The sequence below is a fragment of the Cetorhinus maximus genome, chromosome 24 (genome assembly GCF_964194155.1).
Source record: "Cetorhinus maximus chromosome 24, sCetMax3.hap1.1, whole genome shotgun sequence".
NCBI classification, from domain to species: Eukaryota; Metazoa; Chordata; class Chondrichthyes; order Lamniformes; family Cetorhinidae; genus Cetorhinus; species Cetorhinus maximus.
The window spans coordinates 34,477,397-34,494,817 of NC_135902.1; the positions used below are offsets into that span (position 1 = coordinate 34,477,397).

Consider the following 17,421-nt stretch of genomic DNA (forward strand, 5'->3'; position numbering starts at 1 on the left):
GAGCTGCTTCCAAATCAATTATTTTGCCAGCTACTGGCTACATCAGTAAACACAAGACAAAAATAAAAATACCTGGAAAAACTCAGCAGGTCTGGCAGCATCTGCGGAGAGGAACACAGTTAACGTTTCGAGACCGTATGACTCTTCAACAGAACGAAGTAAAAATAGAAAAGAGGTGAAATATAAGCTGGTTTAAGGGGGGATGGTGGGGGGGGGGTGCGGGTGCTGGGGTAGAGCTGGATAGAGGGCCAGTGATAGGTGGAGATTGCCAAAAGATGTCATAGACAAAAGGACAAAGAGGTGTTGAAGGTGGTGATATTATCTAAGGAATGTGCTAATTAAGGGTAGAAAGCTGGACAAGCAAGGTACAGATAGCCCTAGTGGGGTGCGGTGGGGTGAAGGGAAGGGATCGAAATAGGCTAAAAGGTAGGGATAAAACAATGGATGGAAATACATTTAAAAATAATGGAAATAGGTGGGAAAAGAAAAATCTATATAAATTATTGGGAAAAAAAAGGGGGGGGATCGGAAAGGGGGTGGGGACGGAGGAGAGACTTCATGATCTAAAATTGTTGAACTCAATATTCAGTCCGGAAGGCTGTAAAGTGCCTAGTCAGAACATGAGGTGCTGTTCCTCCAGTTTGCATTGAGCTTCACTGGAACAATGCAGCAGGCCAAGGACAGACATGTGGGCATGAGAGCAGGGTGGAGTGTTGAAATGGCAAGCGACAGGGAGGTCTGGGTCATGCATGCAGACAAACCGAAGGTGTTCCACAAAGCGGTCACCCAGTCTGCGTTTGGTCTCTCCAATGTAGAGGAAACCGCATTGGAAGCAACGAATGCAGTAGACTAAATTGAGGGAAGTGCAAGTGAAATGCTGCTTCTCTTGTAAGGAGTGTTTGGGCCCTTGGACGGTGAGGAGAGGGGAAGTAAAGGGGCAGGTGTTGCAACTTCTGTGGTTGCATGGGAAGGTGCCGTGGGAGGGGGTTGAGGTGTAGGGGGTGATGGAAGAGTGGACCAGGGTGTCCCAGAGGGCACGACCCCTGCGGAATGACGCCAGGGGGTGTGAAGGGAAGATGTGTTTGGTGGTGGCATCATGCTGGAGTTGGCGGAAATGGCGGAGGATGATCCTTTGAATGCGGAGGCTGGTGGGGTGTTAAGTGAGGACAAGGGGACCCTATCATGGTTCTGGGAGGGAGAGGAAGGTGTGAGGGCGGATGCGCGGGAGATGGGCTGGACACAGTTGAGGGCCCTGTCAACCACCGCGGGTGGAAAACCCCGGTTAAGGAAGAAGGAAGACATGTCAGAGGAACTGTTTTGGAAAGTGGCATCATCAGAACAGATGTGACAGAGGTGAAGGAACTGAGGGAATGGGATGGAGTCCTTACAGGAAGCAGGGTGTGAGGAGCTGTAGCCGAGGTAGCTGTGGTAGTCGGTAGGCTTGTAATGAATATTGGTGGACAGTCTATCACCAGAAATTGAGACAGAGAGGTCAAGGAAGGGAAGTGTCAGAGATGGACCATGTGAAAATGATGGAGGGGTGGAAATTGGAAGCAAAGTTAATAAATTTTTCCAGGTCCAGACAAGAGCATGAAGCAGCACCGAAGCAATCATCGATGTACCTGAGAAAGAATTGTGGGAGGGGGCCGGAGTAGGACTGGAACAAGGAATGTTCCACATACCCCATAAAGAGACAGGCATAACTGGGGCCCATGCAGGTACCCATAAGCCACACCTTTTATTTGGAGGAAGTGAGAGGAGTTTAAGGAGAAATTGTTGTACCTGAGAAAGAATTGTGGGAGGGGGCCGGAGTAGGACTGGAACAAGGAATGTTCCACATACCCCATAAAGAGACAGGCATAACTGGGGCCCATGCAGGTACCCATAAGCCACACCTTTTATTTGGAGGAAGTGAGAGGAGTTTAAGGAGAAATTGTTCAGTGTGAGAACAAGTTCAGCCAGGCGGAGGAGATTAGTGGTGGATGGGGATTGTTCAGGCCTCTGTTCAAGGAAGAAGCAGAGAGCCATCAGACCATCCTGGTGGGGGATGGAGGTGTAGAGGGATTGGACGTCCATGGTGAAGAGGAGGCGGTTGGGGCCAGGGAACTGGAAATTGTTGATATGATGTAGGGTGTCAGAGGAATCTCGGATGTAGGTGGGAAGGGACTGGACAAGGGGAGAGAAAATGGAGTCAAGATAGCAAGAAATGAGTTCCATGGGGCAGGAACAGGCTGACACGATCGGTCTGCCGGGACAGTCCTGTTTGTGGATTTTGGGTAGGAGGTAGAAGCGGGCAGTCCGAGGTTGGGAGACTATCAGGTTGGAAGCTGTGGAAGGGAGATCTCCAGAGGAGATGAGGTCAGTAACAGTCCTGGAAACAATGGCTTGATGTTCAGTGGTGGGGTCATGGTCTAGGGGGTGGTAGGAGGAAGTGTCTGAGAGTTGACGCTCAGCCTCTGCGAGGTAGAGGTCAGTGCGCCAGACAACAACAGCACCACCCTTGTCAGCAGGTTTGATGACAATGTCAGGGTTGGACCTGAGAGAATGGAGTGTAGCAAGTTCAGAGAGAGACAGGCTGAACCAGATAGCTTGACTCTATCGCGCATTCAACCCCGAGCTGAGTTTCCAACCCCATGTCCTCCGCATCAGCAAAATTCCCTATTTCCACTTTTTACAATGTCTGCTGCTGCCTCAGCCCATCTGCCAATAAAACTATCATCCATGCCTTTGCGAGCTCCAAACTCTTAACACCCCAATGTTCTCCAGGCCAGCCTCCCATCCTCCACCTTCCTTAAAATGCTGTACAAATCCCATCCTACTCCAAGTCCTGCTTGCCCATCATCCTGACTTCCAATCAAAATTTTAGAATTCTCATCCTGATATGGCATGCAAGTTGCTGTTTAAACCTGTATTTACGCTGAATTTACTAAGGATATCTTTACTAAAGACAGCAATACAAGGAGCGCAGGTTACAACTTTAGTTAACATTACAATTTGTCTCTGTTTCTTACATTTCAGCCAATAGAACGGGTTTATAAAATTCATATCTGGACGAATTAACATCTCATTCACTTTTTTTTGTTTCACTAACATTGTGTGCGATTTGAGCAAATTGATAGATCTAGTTTGCAGCTATAATAAGATTTTAACGGTCTAATACATTGGCAAGTGAAATTAAAGTCCAATGATCATCCATCTACGACATGGTGTTCATGATTGTGTTACATGCCAACAAGTATTCACCAACAGTATTGGTGGAATCCGTACGTAACCAAAATCCGCCTGCAGAGATTAACTGACTAGTGTAGGATGAGAAAAGCAGCCTTTTGACATTGCTTTTAAGCTCGACATTGAACCAACGTGCCTTGGGAAACGAGGAAAAATGCTGATGGGAGACTTGCTCATTTGTCAGTCTTTTAAAATTAAGCCTGTTGAACTTGCCAAGCTGAGATACGAAAACAGCAAAGAGAACACAGGCTAGTGAGTTACACTAATTGAAAAGTAGAATACTGCAGATGCTGGAAATCTGAAATGAAAACAGAAAACGTGGGGAAAAAAAACTCAGCAGGTTAGGCAGCATCTGGGTAGAGAGAGAAACAGGGTTAATGTTTCAGGTCTGGGACCTTTCATCAGAACTGGGAAAAGTTAGAGAAGTAGTAGGTTTTGAGCAAGGTGTAGGTGAAACAAGGGCAAAAGGAAGGTCTGTGATAGGGTGAAAGTCAATACCTCCTCATCACAGACCTGAAACGTTAACTCTGTTCCCCACTCTATGCAGATGCTACCTAAATTGCTGAGTTTTTTCTTCCAGGGTTTCCTGCTTTCATTTCAGTGAGATACACAAGTGTTTTAGTTTATTAAGACTACGCCTTGGATTGAGATAAGGTGTTCCAACCACATTTTATGGAAAATTGACGATAAGGGGCATCACATAATGGAAAATTACTGGAGAAAAGGAAAGAAAGATGGGCAGCTTTCTGGGCGGATTCAAATCAACGTTTAAATAAAGGACACAGAATATAATTGGATACTGTGTTTTTAAAGAGAAATTTCATAGGATGGTATGGCCTGCCAATAAAGTAAACTAACCCCATCCCCTGAAAAAGCATATAAAAGTTTAAACACATGGGAGGTCTTGAGTGCGGGGTCAAGAGATCAGCGCTGCAGTAGAAGAGAGATGATCCCGCAAATTATCGGAAGGAGGTCTGAAAGAGAGGCGCTGGCTGATCATCGAGAGAAGTGTCTACAACCAGGGGCTGCCTGCTTCCGGTGATTGTATGATCACAGTTAATAGCAAATTTAGGCCTGGCGAAGTTTTTATTTGCTGGAAGTAAATATATGAATATTCTGATGCTAGACATCAGTGAAACATTCATTTGCTGGGAGTAAAGTAATGAAGCAGAGATGGAGTTTTTTTTATTAATATATTCTTTTCTCAAACAGTTTAAATCTGTAACCATTTTAATTTTCAAAGCAATCCTTTCAAATCGGTGCCCGTTTTAAATCTGTATTCCTGGGTGCAAAATAAACTAACCTCATTAAGCATAACAATTTGAATGAGTCATCAGTTTGATCTCTTGTAATTAGTGGGCCAAAAGAACCATAAGTAGGCTGAGTGTTTTATATAAGATAGAAAGTCCTACACTCATTTAATTTGTTCATGAGATATTAGAGTGGAACAGAATTTTGAACAATTTAGAGTAAAGGGTTACCATCAGGAATACCTGATACTGGTGTAACTATGATGCAATGTCACATGACCAAGACTGAGATCTGGTGGGAAGCAGACCTTATGTAGAGTAGCGAGATGTATATAGACCTATAAGTAAACATGAATGTTCTTTTATGAATAGCAGTCTATGGGAGTAGTCTTAGGTAACAGGCAAACCCTAAAGAAACCCCATCTAGGCCCTGAACTCAAGGAGAAACATGGTGGCAGTGGACAGAGTGTAAAGACCTAGAAAAACTCCAAGTGAAGACTGCAGACGTGAAACATCTACAAATCCTTGGAAAAAGGACAAGAAGAAAAAAAGATTGTAAACTCACCTGAGAACAGACTATCGTGAATGCTACAGATGCAAGTAGGTGCATAGACCCGGAGTCTAGACTGCAGTGAGTACAGATCAGAATCTACAAGCCAAACTACTGAAGCAGCCACAGGTCTAGGCTTAGACTACACATGGAGTCTACATTGCCTCTCTCAGGACTGTTCCGAAGTGCTGAATGCTCGCAAAAGGTTCAACACTGGGACAACCGGAGGAGGAGGTTCTCCAGATACTGAACAGCTTCAGGTTCACATAAGGAGGACCAGAAGGATCAGGTCAGTTTTTACTCTACACAGTAGCGGCCGTAGCAAACATGTTATTGCAAGAATGGGCGTCGATGAGGCTTCAAGCACATATGAGGGAGTCCTTCAGGCATTCTATTTGTACTTCAGCGCCCAAAAAAATATGATCATAGAGCAAGTGACATTTAATAAATCCATGGATTAATTTATAAATGACCTGTACACACTCACGGAGAATTGCAACTATGGGGTCTTCAGAGCTGAATTCATACACAATCGTATAGTGGTTGTGGTTGGGGTCTTAGATGAAACCCTATCGGATCTTTTGCAATTGAGGGAAGAATTAACTCCCACAAAGGCAGTACAAATGGCATGACAGATCGAGCTTAGGAAGCTAAACAGAGGAGTTGTTCTGGGGAAAGTGATGTCCCTTGGGGAAAAAAAAAAGTGGTGCCATGCACTATGTCGGGCAAAAATAGTAAATGCTCAGTGAAGCAAAAGCCCTCGAAATTGGGAAAAAAGCACACCAACTGCCATCTTGAGATGTTCTCAGTGTGGTGGGAAAACCCTACATAAGTGCGAAGAGTGCCCAGCAGGGGGAGCTGAGTGCCACAACAGTGGAAAGTTAGGACATTTTAAAATCATCTGTAGATCCAAAGTTCCCATAGCTCACAGGAAGAAAGAGATAACAACGAAACGAAGTAAAATCCAAGAAGTGGAAGAGCCACAGAAAAAACAAATAACCTTAGGAGAAGTTTAACAAAACAGAAAATAATTATTAGAGCATTAAATTATAAATTGATGGTCACCCCTTAGAAATCAAGCCAGTTACTAGCGAAGGCGTTTTGGTATTATCCGATAATGGCCTAAAAAATATCATATTACAGTCATCCTCCAACTAGTTGCAAGGTCCAGGAGGGGCAACACTACAAGTAATAGTCCAACGCTTGGCAAGACAAAGGTACAAGGATAAAGAAATTGTGGAACCCCTGTATGTGATAAAGGACCAAGAGTCATCATTACTGAGCAGAAAAGCACGTTTGCAGCTGAAGCTGATTTACCAGGTTGATGAAATTACTGACGAGCAATCCAGTAATGTATTCAGGGATGAATTTCCATCCCTATTTTCAGGCTTAGGAAAGCTAAAACAGAATATCACATAATCCTAAGGGTGGATGCATTATCAAGAATACCCGTGGAAGGAGTCAGGCTGGAAGATTTAAATGTTATTGAGGAAGTGGAAGCATACGCCTCACTTACCAGCCACTGGGAAGAGATTACACAAGATCAAGCAAGAACAGCAAGATGATGAATACATTCAAATAAAAGAGTATTGCCAGAATGGAAAGCTGGATTGCACTCCTAACAACCTAATACTTCGTCAATACTTCAAATAGAGAAAGCATTGCACGATCATCGATGATTTCCTAGTTTTTAACGACAGATTAGTCATCCCTAAAACACTTCGACTCCACATTCTCCAGAAAATCCATCAAGGTCACTTGGGAAAAGCAATGCTGAGCAAAACCCCTGGAGTCAGTCTGGTGGCCAGGCATCAATCACTCCATTGAAGAGTTAATCACAAATTGCCTTATATGTGGAGTGGTTAGCCAACAGCAGAGTAAACCACTGGCACACTCCACTTTTCCTTTGAGGCTATGGCAGAGCGTGGGAATGGAGTTATTTGGAGTTTAAAGGCAAAGCTTTCATCAGAGTCATTGACTCCAGATGGTCTGAAGTGAGCAGACTGCACAGCACCATAGCTGAGGCAATCATTACAGCAGTAAGATGAATCTTCATGACACATGGCATCTCGGGCATTGTGGTGTCAGACAAGGGGGCCTTAGTTTGTTAATGAGCTGCATCAGAACTTTGTGCAGGAATATGGTTTCATGCATGTGACTAGTTCGCCTAGGTATTCTCATCAAATGGAGAACAGAAAGAGGAGATTGAACTATAAAGGAATTGATGAAAAAGAACAAAGGAATTAACTTAACCCTTCTTAATTACAGAACCTCACTGGTATAAAACAGGTTCTCACCATCAGAGCTATTGATGGGAAGATGGTCCGAATACAACTTCCAGCTCTATCAGAAACACTACAACCTAACATTGCCTCAGATAATCGTAAGATAGTTAGGAAGCATGAGGAGCAACAAAGAGACAGTCAAGCTCATAATTTCAACTTTAGGCACAGAGCATGAGACATGAAAGTGCTACAACTGGGGAGAAGCGATTAACAGAAAAAAGGCCTTTTAATAGAAAGAGCTCCATAGTCAGGATCTTATAGAATTGAGACAGACCTGGGAAATATCAGAAGGAACCGAAGTGCCTTGATATCATTGGGAAGGAGTCTATTTTCAGACTTAGGAAAGCTAAAACAGAAATTCACATAATCCTAAGGGTGGATGCATTATCAAAAATACCTGTGGAAGGAGTCAGGCTGGAAGATTTAAATGTTATTGAGGAAGTGGAAGCATACACCACACTTACCAGCAACTGGGAAGAGATTACACGAAATCTCTTGGACATACTATTTAGATCCAGATGGAGACAAGGACCAGAAACAAGTAGAAACTCTCCAACCCCAGGTGGAAGACGCTCCTTTTAAATGATGAGAGAGTGCTGTTCGTGCTCAATTTCAATATTAAATCAGGACCAGATCAGAGAAATTGGACAAAGACTAATCCTGTGAAGTCTGAGACTTTGGGACAATATGTAGGAGTACGTATATAGCTGGGATAAAGACTTGGGGGGGGGGGGGGGGGAAGAGAGAGACTAAAGGGTTAACATCAAGAGCACCTGATACTAATGTACCTAAGACACTATGTCACATTTGTAAGAGACTGAGGCCTGGTGGGATGCAGATGTACAACCGCGTGTAGGGTACTGAGATGTATACAGATATGTACATAAACAAGGATGGCTTGTAGGAGTAACATCTTAACAGGCAACCTTTCAAAATCCCCACCCAGGCCCAGGAGACAAGATGAAACTGACCCATGTAATCCAATCAGGCAGAGCTGACAAGATGGCCAAAAACCTGTTTGGAGTAGAATGTAGAACAAGGCAGGTGAAGCTCCAAGGTCAACAGACCATGGGCCTACAGTTGCATTCTGACCAAAGTTTAAGTCAGGGCAAGTGTTAAAGATACCAAAGAAATCATCTGTATCCACTTTTAGCAAGTACTCTGCCAACACAAGGTATCAAAATCTCCTTCATACCTAGTGATTCAAAGGTTTAGTGCAAAAGACTATGGGCAGAATTTTGCCCTTGACGGGCGGGCGGGCCCCACTGGCTCGGCAGCGGGCGGGCAGCCAATCGCCACCTCCGAAACGGGCCCTGCCGCCATTTTGAGTGGGCGGGCCAATTAAGGCCCACCCAGCGGGCCACCTGACAGGAAGCACTATGCGCTTCCTGTGCAGGGGGGGGGAGGGATTCCCCAAATGTCAGAGTGCGCTCTTTCACGCATGTGCGCGAAAGAGCGCACATCTTCCTGAGACTAAGTGCTGTCTCAGATAGAGTGCTAAAAGTGTTAGAAACTTAAAAAATAGAAAAATAAAAAAATTACTAACATATCCCCCTCATGTGACAATGTCAAGCGAGATGTGACATGTTAATAAATATCACAAGGTTTATTAAAGTTTTTGAAAACAGACATGAAACCTCATCCCGTCAGTGGATGAGGTTTCATGCCTTTTCAGAAGCCCGTCGGAGCTCCTGGCCTGCCCGCCAGCCTTAAGGTTGGAGGGGCAGGGCCTTTAATTGGCTTAATTATCCTGTCAATGGTCTCAATTGGCCATTGACAGGTCAGCGGGCGGACAGCTGATTTCGCTGTCCGACCGCCTTCCTGAATATTTAAATGGGCGGGATGACGTCGGGGGGGAACATCCCGCGTCACTTTCGTGTCGGCGAGTGGGCCCTGCCCCCAACTCACCGACAGAAAAGTTTTGGCCTATGGGTGGGATTTTCCAGTCCCACCAGTAGCAGGCCTTGTCGCGGGTGGGATGGGAAAATTTGGAGAGCTGCTGGCTGGCCCAGAAAATCCCAGCCTATATGAGGGAAGAACATAATGCTTTCGTAAGTCATTTAGAGTCAGAGCAACAGCAGCATCTTTACTGTTGTAAAACATCCAAAGGTGCTTCACAGCAGCATCATCAGATAAAAATTGATGCCTAGCCAAAGGTGACTTGAGGACAGGTGGTCAAAGTTTGGCTAAAGAAATAGGCTTTAAAGGGAGATAAGTGGAGAGACGAAGAGGATTGGGGTGAGAATTCCGGATCTTAGGCCCTAAACAATTGAAGGCCTAACAGCCTAATGGTGGGTTGAAGGATGTGGGAAGTTCTCGCGAAGTCAGAGTGAAGAAACCCTATAACATAACTTAGCAGCAGTAAAACAAGAGTTATTAAGAATGTCTTGGTTTATATTTTCAGAAGGCACTTGATAAAGTTCCATATGCAATACTTCCAGGGGAGGTGAAGGTTCAAAAAATGAACAAGTTAGCCAGCGGGATTAAAAACCAGCTTGGATTTAAAAGCAAAAGCCAATGAAGTATGGAAAGCCACACCTGTTGAATTGAAGTGAAAGTCCAAGAGATTAAAATATGGCTAATAATTTAATTATTTTGCCTGTTTTTAACATTCATTGCAGGAGGAAAATAGTCTTTGAAATTATTTTGGGAAAGTCTGTGAAAAGAAGATGACTGAATATTGGTGATATGAGAATGGGCAAACATGTCGAGTTTAGCTCATTCCTTTACGTACTTTGCAGAACGTATTGTCAGGAGACTAAATACCTTTTCTGGCCTCAGCTAGCTTGTACTTTGCTCATTCATCCTTCAGCTTGAATCAATCAGGAAAACATCTGCAGACCTAATTTTAAAAACTGAATTACTGACAACGGTCTCACTAGATGTTTCCATAATCAGAGAATTCATATTTTATGGATCCATGTTCTAAATTTTGTGGGAAATGCTGGGATTTCTTTTTCCATTTTAATATCTATAATCTATTTTCCATAACCTTTCTTAGTTCTACATATGCAAGTGTAATGAAGTTATTCCTGCTCTTGAAAGGCAGCTGTAGGTAGCAGTGGTACAACGTTATTTAGAATTTGCGGTAGATTATGGCATATAAATCGATCTTTGAAGCCTCCAAAAGTTCTTCCAAAAACAAGGGCCGACATCCGCCCAGTATAAAATGTGAACCGCTGGTGTGGGTGCGAGTGTTCACCACTTTGAAATGTGAAAGAAAATATAACAAAAATTCATATTAAATCAATGTGGCATGGTTTATTAAATGAATTATTTGTACAAAGATACCTTTAACCAAGATTAAAGCGTTTTCAAACCGTCAAATTCATGGTCTTCGGCATCCAATGTAAAGAGTTCACCAGATTCATTATGAGTCACTTTGGCAATGGCATCATCACGAAGATCCCATCCTGAATGAGATTTGGGTGCTTTTCCTTTTGGAATCATATTTCCGCGACAAATCATCTTCCTCTTCATCCATTAAATTGGATATTCTGCATTTCCTGAATGATGTGATGACATTTGGCCACCAATAACACCCCACGATTTGATAATGAAACCACAAAATAGGGGCAGCGTGCATATTTTCACTCAATGAAGTTTTTTTCTCCATCAACCATCCACCTGTCCATTCACCATGAACAAAATTCTTCAATGGCTTGCTGAGTCACACATCCAAAGGTTGAACTATGGATGTTAGATTCCCTGATATAACTGAAATGTGGGTGTTATTTCTTCGCAAGCGTCTTTTGATCACATTGTTTATGTGAGATCGGAGCATGTCCCACACTAATAAGCTGCATTATTTAATAGGTCACCGGGATGCCTATTCCACACGTTATCGATCCACAACTTCACTCCATCCTCATCCAACCAACTGCTGTCAATGACATGCACAAAAAACTCCCACAGGGAACTTGAAGTTGGGCATGGTTTTATGTTTGAAAATTACCATAGGCTTTAATTTTGTTTCATTGGACATGCAGACTAATACTACCGTGAATCTTGTCTTCTCATGCCCTGTCTTTTTCACGAGAGCTGATTTTGAACCTTTCCACTCCACAGTTTGGCTGCTGGGCACAGCAAAATTTATGGACATTTCCTCCATGTTGCCGATGTGACATAATGGGTACTTGTGTTTTTGCTGCTGTCTAATGATAATACGCTGGAAACTGGTAATTTTGGCATCGAGGTCTCTTGGTAGTCTGAGCAATCTTGGTCTTCTGTCACAACACCAGACTGTTTCATTCCGTATTGCGGCAATACCAGCTAGCTGTTGGTCTGAAACTTTTGCTGGACTCTGGACTTGATTTGGCCCACTTAAGGGAGTAGAAAGGCATTGCATTTCTGGTGGCGATGTAACCATTCTGCCGATTTTCAAGGACCCATTCCGATACATGCTTCTCAAGGTCAAGGCAGTGGTGGGTCCCTGTTCTCATGACACATTTGGTCTTGGGCATCTTCTTCAGGGCGGATTCCTCCTTCTTCCATTCGTGTACCAGTTTTTCACTGACCCTGAATTCCCTCACTGCAGCACAGTTATTTGACAAGTTAGCAAACGTTACAACTTATAGCTTGAAAGCAGCTTCATATTTCATTCTTTTTGATGGAGAACCCATTTCTGTTCATCACTCGCTATACCATGCGCGGTCTGCTCTCATGTGTGGGCATGTCTTAAGCTCCCAGACATCTTCTTCGCAACACAGCCCAGTACCTGCTTGAAGCCATGCACCAGCTTGCAGTGCAGGGTAAGTAAAACATGTTTTTTTAGGGTGAAAAATGGAAGCTGACTACTAATGCAAGTATAGCATTTTGTAAAGATGAGAAGGGTGGGGGGGTCGACATAGACGCTGAGTATATGTAAAAGCATGATTTTTGGTGCAGAAAAGTGTGGTCGTCTTATATGCCATGATCTACAGTAGTTAAAATTTATTTTTAAAAGAATTTTTAAGCACAAATATCTATACCTTAAAAATCTTGTGTCTGGCATGAACTTCCTGTCCACTAAACTTAATTCTTGTGTCACAATTTTGATTCACACATATAATATTGAAACCGTCCACGTGAATATTTATAATGGGCATCAATGTAACATTTATAATGCTCAAAGAGGAGTTGGAGGGGACGGAAAGAGAAGAAAGGAAAGAAAGAGGAAAAGAAAGAATAGGAGGAAGGAAAAACAAGGATGGAAAGGTCCAGATATATAAATCGCAGCAGAGGCGACATCAATCTGCTCATAACATTTTCAAAATCTGCTCTGCAGATTACAAAAACAGTTTCCTTGTGAGACATGCGGTAGAAAATATGCCCATTTCTAAAAGTTGAAGAGTGTGAATCGGTATTCAGATTGATCCAAATCAGCTATTTAAAGTGAACCAGATCGAGCTGAATTATTGTGAACAGACCACTAAAGGGAATTAAAAATAGCAATGGAGAGAAAATGAATCAAGAAAAATACTTAGCTTAAGGAAGCACTGAAGTAAAGTGATTCACCCAACACTTAATGAGCAGGTTTGCCATAGCTGTGCATTTAAAAACTATAATACCATCATATAATAATCCAGTTAGGTGGTATTGGAAGGCCCAGAGAGTGAGGGGACAGCTGAAATGTCAATCAAGTCAAAAGACTGCAACTAAACACAACATGGTTTCAATCAATCAGTTGACTTAAGCTACTGCCAGTAATCTGTTTACGAGATCTAACAGCTGACAAGGCTGTAGATGGGGGAATGGAACAAATAAAAGGAAATCATTTAGTATCAATACAGAAGATTGCAATAAACATTTGAAGGACTTTAACCAAACTAAACATGTCCAGGTTAATCACCTGCTACTGACTGCAATATTCTTTCAGTGCCCATCACTATTAAATGAATGGCACAAAAAATGTCACCATTTGTCCAATGTTATTAACGAAAGCATCTGGAATAAATTCACAATTTAACACTTAGTGCTTCACCACTATGGAACCTTGAATTAAATCTGCTGCCTGCAGTGCTGTGCATTAGGCTGAATGTTCGCTGATGTAAAATATGCACGGCTAATGAAGTGAACTGGGAAAAAATATGAACATAATTCTTCACCTTCAGCCAGAATTTAGGTTGTTCTTCCAGTTTATTGTATTTATGTAATTTCTACAGGATTGTAAAATGTAGTTACACAATTACCTTTGACCTTCTACAAATTTCCAATCTTAAACACAATAACCTGTCCCAAGGTGTCATTTGGGGCTACATGATATAGATACACTCCAGGAACATGCAAATGCTGAAAGCTATTGTGAGTGGTGTTGAAAGGCAGAACTTTAGTCACTCTTGAATGATAAATTGTTGGCAACTTATAACTCGCAAGATTTGGAAAAATATTTTTTTTGTAATTAACACCAGATAAGCAGCAAGGTCACTGGGGTAACTAGATGGAAATTTCAGGAATAAGCTGCTTATACATCATCATGGCTTCATCATGTAGAACTGTTGAAACTAGCACTGATTATTCAAGTGTCAGAGGTGACAAATGGTTTTAAAATAAAAGTGAAAATTGACATCTCTGTGCGACTTGAAATTGCAAATCCTGTCCGATTTGAATACATCAAGCTTTGAGTAGAAATAGACTGTAAATTGGTAATTGCCAGCAGCCTAAGAACACCACAAACACACTCTTCTAAACTTTGAGGGGAAAAATCCACAAGGAACAAAGCTTCCACTGCAGAGTCCACACCCACACAGCTTGTCAGTTTATCTCTGCCTTCAACTGTCTGTCACTTTGCATTCAATTCAATCGCCCATTTCCTGCCTACCTGCCCTGTCTCTTTCCGTTGCTCCTTTACTTTCCTTTAACCTTTCTTCTTACTTTTCCATATGCAATGTAGCTCTCCCTCTGCATTGTATTGTGAGCAACAAAAATACCAAAGCACGGAAGCTTAGGTGCTTGGCTAAATTACAGGCAACTGTAGGTGTAACTCAGTTGGCAGAAAGCAGCAGCACCAGGAACCAGGGAGGTGGGCAGATGAGAAGCAACTAGTGAACCTGGGACTTGCGGGGCAAGAATGCCACTGATGCTACTATATCTTGGGGGAAGGGCTCCAAAAATCCCTCGGTTGGCAGCTGACTTATAGGGGGCAGGCCTGCTCGCACTTTCGAGCACAGCCTTTCAGAACCTGGGTCAGTCAATTGCTCCAAATTTGTCTTGCTTTCCACTTCCACAATTAGAACAAAGCCACAGGTAAAATACGATGAATGCTAATGTTGATAAACACTCACCTCTGAAAAGACAAGCACCAAAATGGAAGTTTATCTGCCACAGGGTTTTTAGAAAAAATATTTATATTTGTACATGTATATTAATAATATATACAAAATTGCAGGTCGAACTATAAATTTTGATATGCAGCTCCTGCTTCCAGCAGTTACACAATATTTACAGCACAGAAAAAGGTCATTTGGCTCAATAGGTCTATGCTGGTGCTTCAACTCCAATCAAGCCTCTTCCCATCTTTCTTCATTTCATCCCATCAGCATACCTTCTATTGCTTTCTCCCTCATATCTATATATCTAGCTTCCCCTTAAAATGCATTTATTCCCTCCAAGTCAGAAGGTTTCAGGCTCAAGTCCCACTCCAGGACTTGAGCACAAAAATCAAAGTCAACGCTCCGGTGCAGTAATGAAGGAGTGCTGTACTGTCAGAGGTGCCGTCTTTTGAATGAGATGTTAAGCCAAGGCCTCATCTGCCTGCTTGGGTGGATGTAAAAGATTCCACGGCACTATTCTGAAGATGACTGACTTCAAGGAGCTGGGACAAGCCAGACCTGCATGACAGCACTTCTACTTAGCAGCAGATAAATAGAGGGTGAGGCTTGGGGCCTTCACTGACTTCAGGGAGCTGGGAGAAGCCAGACTTATGTGACAGCACCTCTACTTGGCAGCGGATGGTGGAGTCAGGCAATGCAGGAGTCCCCTGAGGTCCTGCTTGCTAATCAGTTTTCTGCTTTGGATGCTGGTAAGGCCACCGATTCCTCAGGGGAGTGCAGTAGAGCCAAGCTCGTGGCACTATGGGCAGCTCAGCTGTACAGGAGTGGAAGGAAGAAGAGGGAAAGAGCAGTAGTAATAAGGGATTCATCAGTTAGAGGAACAGACAGCCATTTCTGTAGCCATAGACATGATTCCAAGATGGTATGTTGCTTCCCTAGTGAGAGGGTCAAGGATGTCATGGAGTGGCTGCAGGACATTCTTCTGGGGGAGGGTAAAGAGCTAGAGGTTGTGGTCCAGATCAGTACCAATGACTTAGGTACGAAAGGGGATGAGGCCCTGAAAGCAGATTTCAGGGAGCTAGGAAGGAGATTGGCTAGAGAACTGGTGTAGGAGAGAAGGGCATCAGGTTTCTGAGGCATTGGGACCAGTTCTGGGGCAGATGGGACCTGTACAAGGTGGGCGGATTGCATCATAGTGAGACCAGGGCTAATATCCTTGCAGGGAGATTTGCTAGTGCTGCTGGAGATGGTTTAAGCTAGACTGGCAAGGGGGTGGGAACCTGAGAGGGAGCTCAGGGTTGAGGGAAGCAAAACTGGTAAAGGGAAGTAGAAAAGTAGAAAGCAAAAATAGAATACAGACAAAGCATAGGCAAGCATCAAACAGGACCAGAATAGAGAATAAAGTTAAAGAAACAGAGATAGAAGCACTCGAACTGAATGCACATAGCATTTGCAAAACAGTTGATGATTTGAATGCACAAATTGAGGTAAATGGCTATGATTTAATTGCCATTACGGAGACATTGCTATAGGGTGATCAAGATCGGGAATTGAATATCCAAAGATATTCCGCACTTAGGAGGGATAGGAAAAAAAGGAAAAGGAGGTGGGGTAGCACTCTTAATAGGGGACGAGATCAGTACATCGGTAAGAGAGGATCTTAGTTTGAAGGATGAAGATGTAGAATCAGTTTGGGTGGAGCTCAGAAACAGCACGGGGCAGCGGACATTGGTGGGAATTGTTTACAGGCCACCAAACTGGTGTTAATGTTGGGTACGGTATAAATCAGGAAATTAGAGATGCATGTAACATGGATAATACAGTAATAATGGGCGTCTTCAATTTTCACATAGACTGGGCTAACCAAATCAGCACTAATTTCTTGGAGTGTGTACAAGATGGGTTTCTGGAGCAGTACATTGAGGAGCCAACTAGGAGTCTGGCTATTTTGGATATAGTGTTGTGTAATGAGAAATGGCTAATAAATAACCTTGCTATAAAGGAGCCGTTGGGAAATAGTGACCATAATATGACAGAATTTTGCATTAAAATTTGAATGCAATATAATTCATTCTGAAACTAGGGACTTAAATCTGAAGAATGAAAATTATGAACATTAGAGGGGCAAGTTGGCTATGGTGGATTGGGAAAGTACACTAAAGGATTTGATGATAGGCAGGCAATGGCTAGTATTTACATGGTCTACAACAGATATACATTCCTCTAAGGCACAAACACCCAAAGGGAAAGTAAATCAACCGTGGTTAAAGAAGGAATTTAATGATTGCATTAAATCAAAGGAAGTGGCTTATGAGGATGTCAGAAAAAATAGTAAGCCTGAGGATTGGGAGAAATTTAGGACTCAGTAAAGCAGGACCAAGAAACTGTTTATTAAAGCAAAAAAGAATATGAATGCAAACTAGCGAGGAAACCTAAAGGAGGTCTGTAAGAGCTTCTTTAGGTAGGTGAAAAGGAAAAGATCAACAAGGACAAATGTGGGCCCATTACAGGTGGGAACAGGAGAATTTATAGTGGAGAACAGGGAAATGGCAGAGAAGCTGAACAGTTACTTTGCATCTGTCTTCACAGAAGATGATACAGGAAATCTCCCAGAAATACTAAGGAGCCAAGGGACCTGTGAAACAGAGGAACTAAAAGAAATTAAGATTAGTAAAGAGGTAGCACTTGAAAAATTAACTGGATTGAAGGTTGATAAATCCCCTGGACCAGATGAGCTTCATCCCAGAATGTTGAAGGAGGTGGCTAGAGAGGTAGTGGATGGTCATCTTTCAAAATTCTATAGATTCTGGAAAGGTTCATGCAGACTGGAAAGTAGCAAATGTAACCCTACTATTTAA

The 17,421-nt window shown here is 42.8% G+C and overlaps 1 protein-coding gene across 1 annotated transcript in view; it reads right to left on the reverse strand.

Moving 5' to 3' along the window:
• Window positions 1–17,421, reverse strand: part of ttyh2 (tweety family member 2) — a 144,047-nt gene that overhangs the window by 32,288 nt on the left and 94,338 nt on the right. The gene's annotated exons all lie outside the window — the stretch shown is intronic.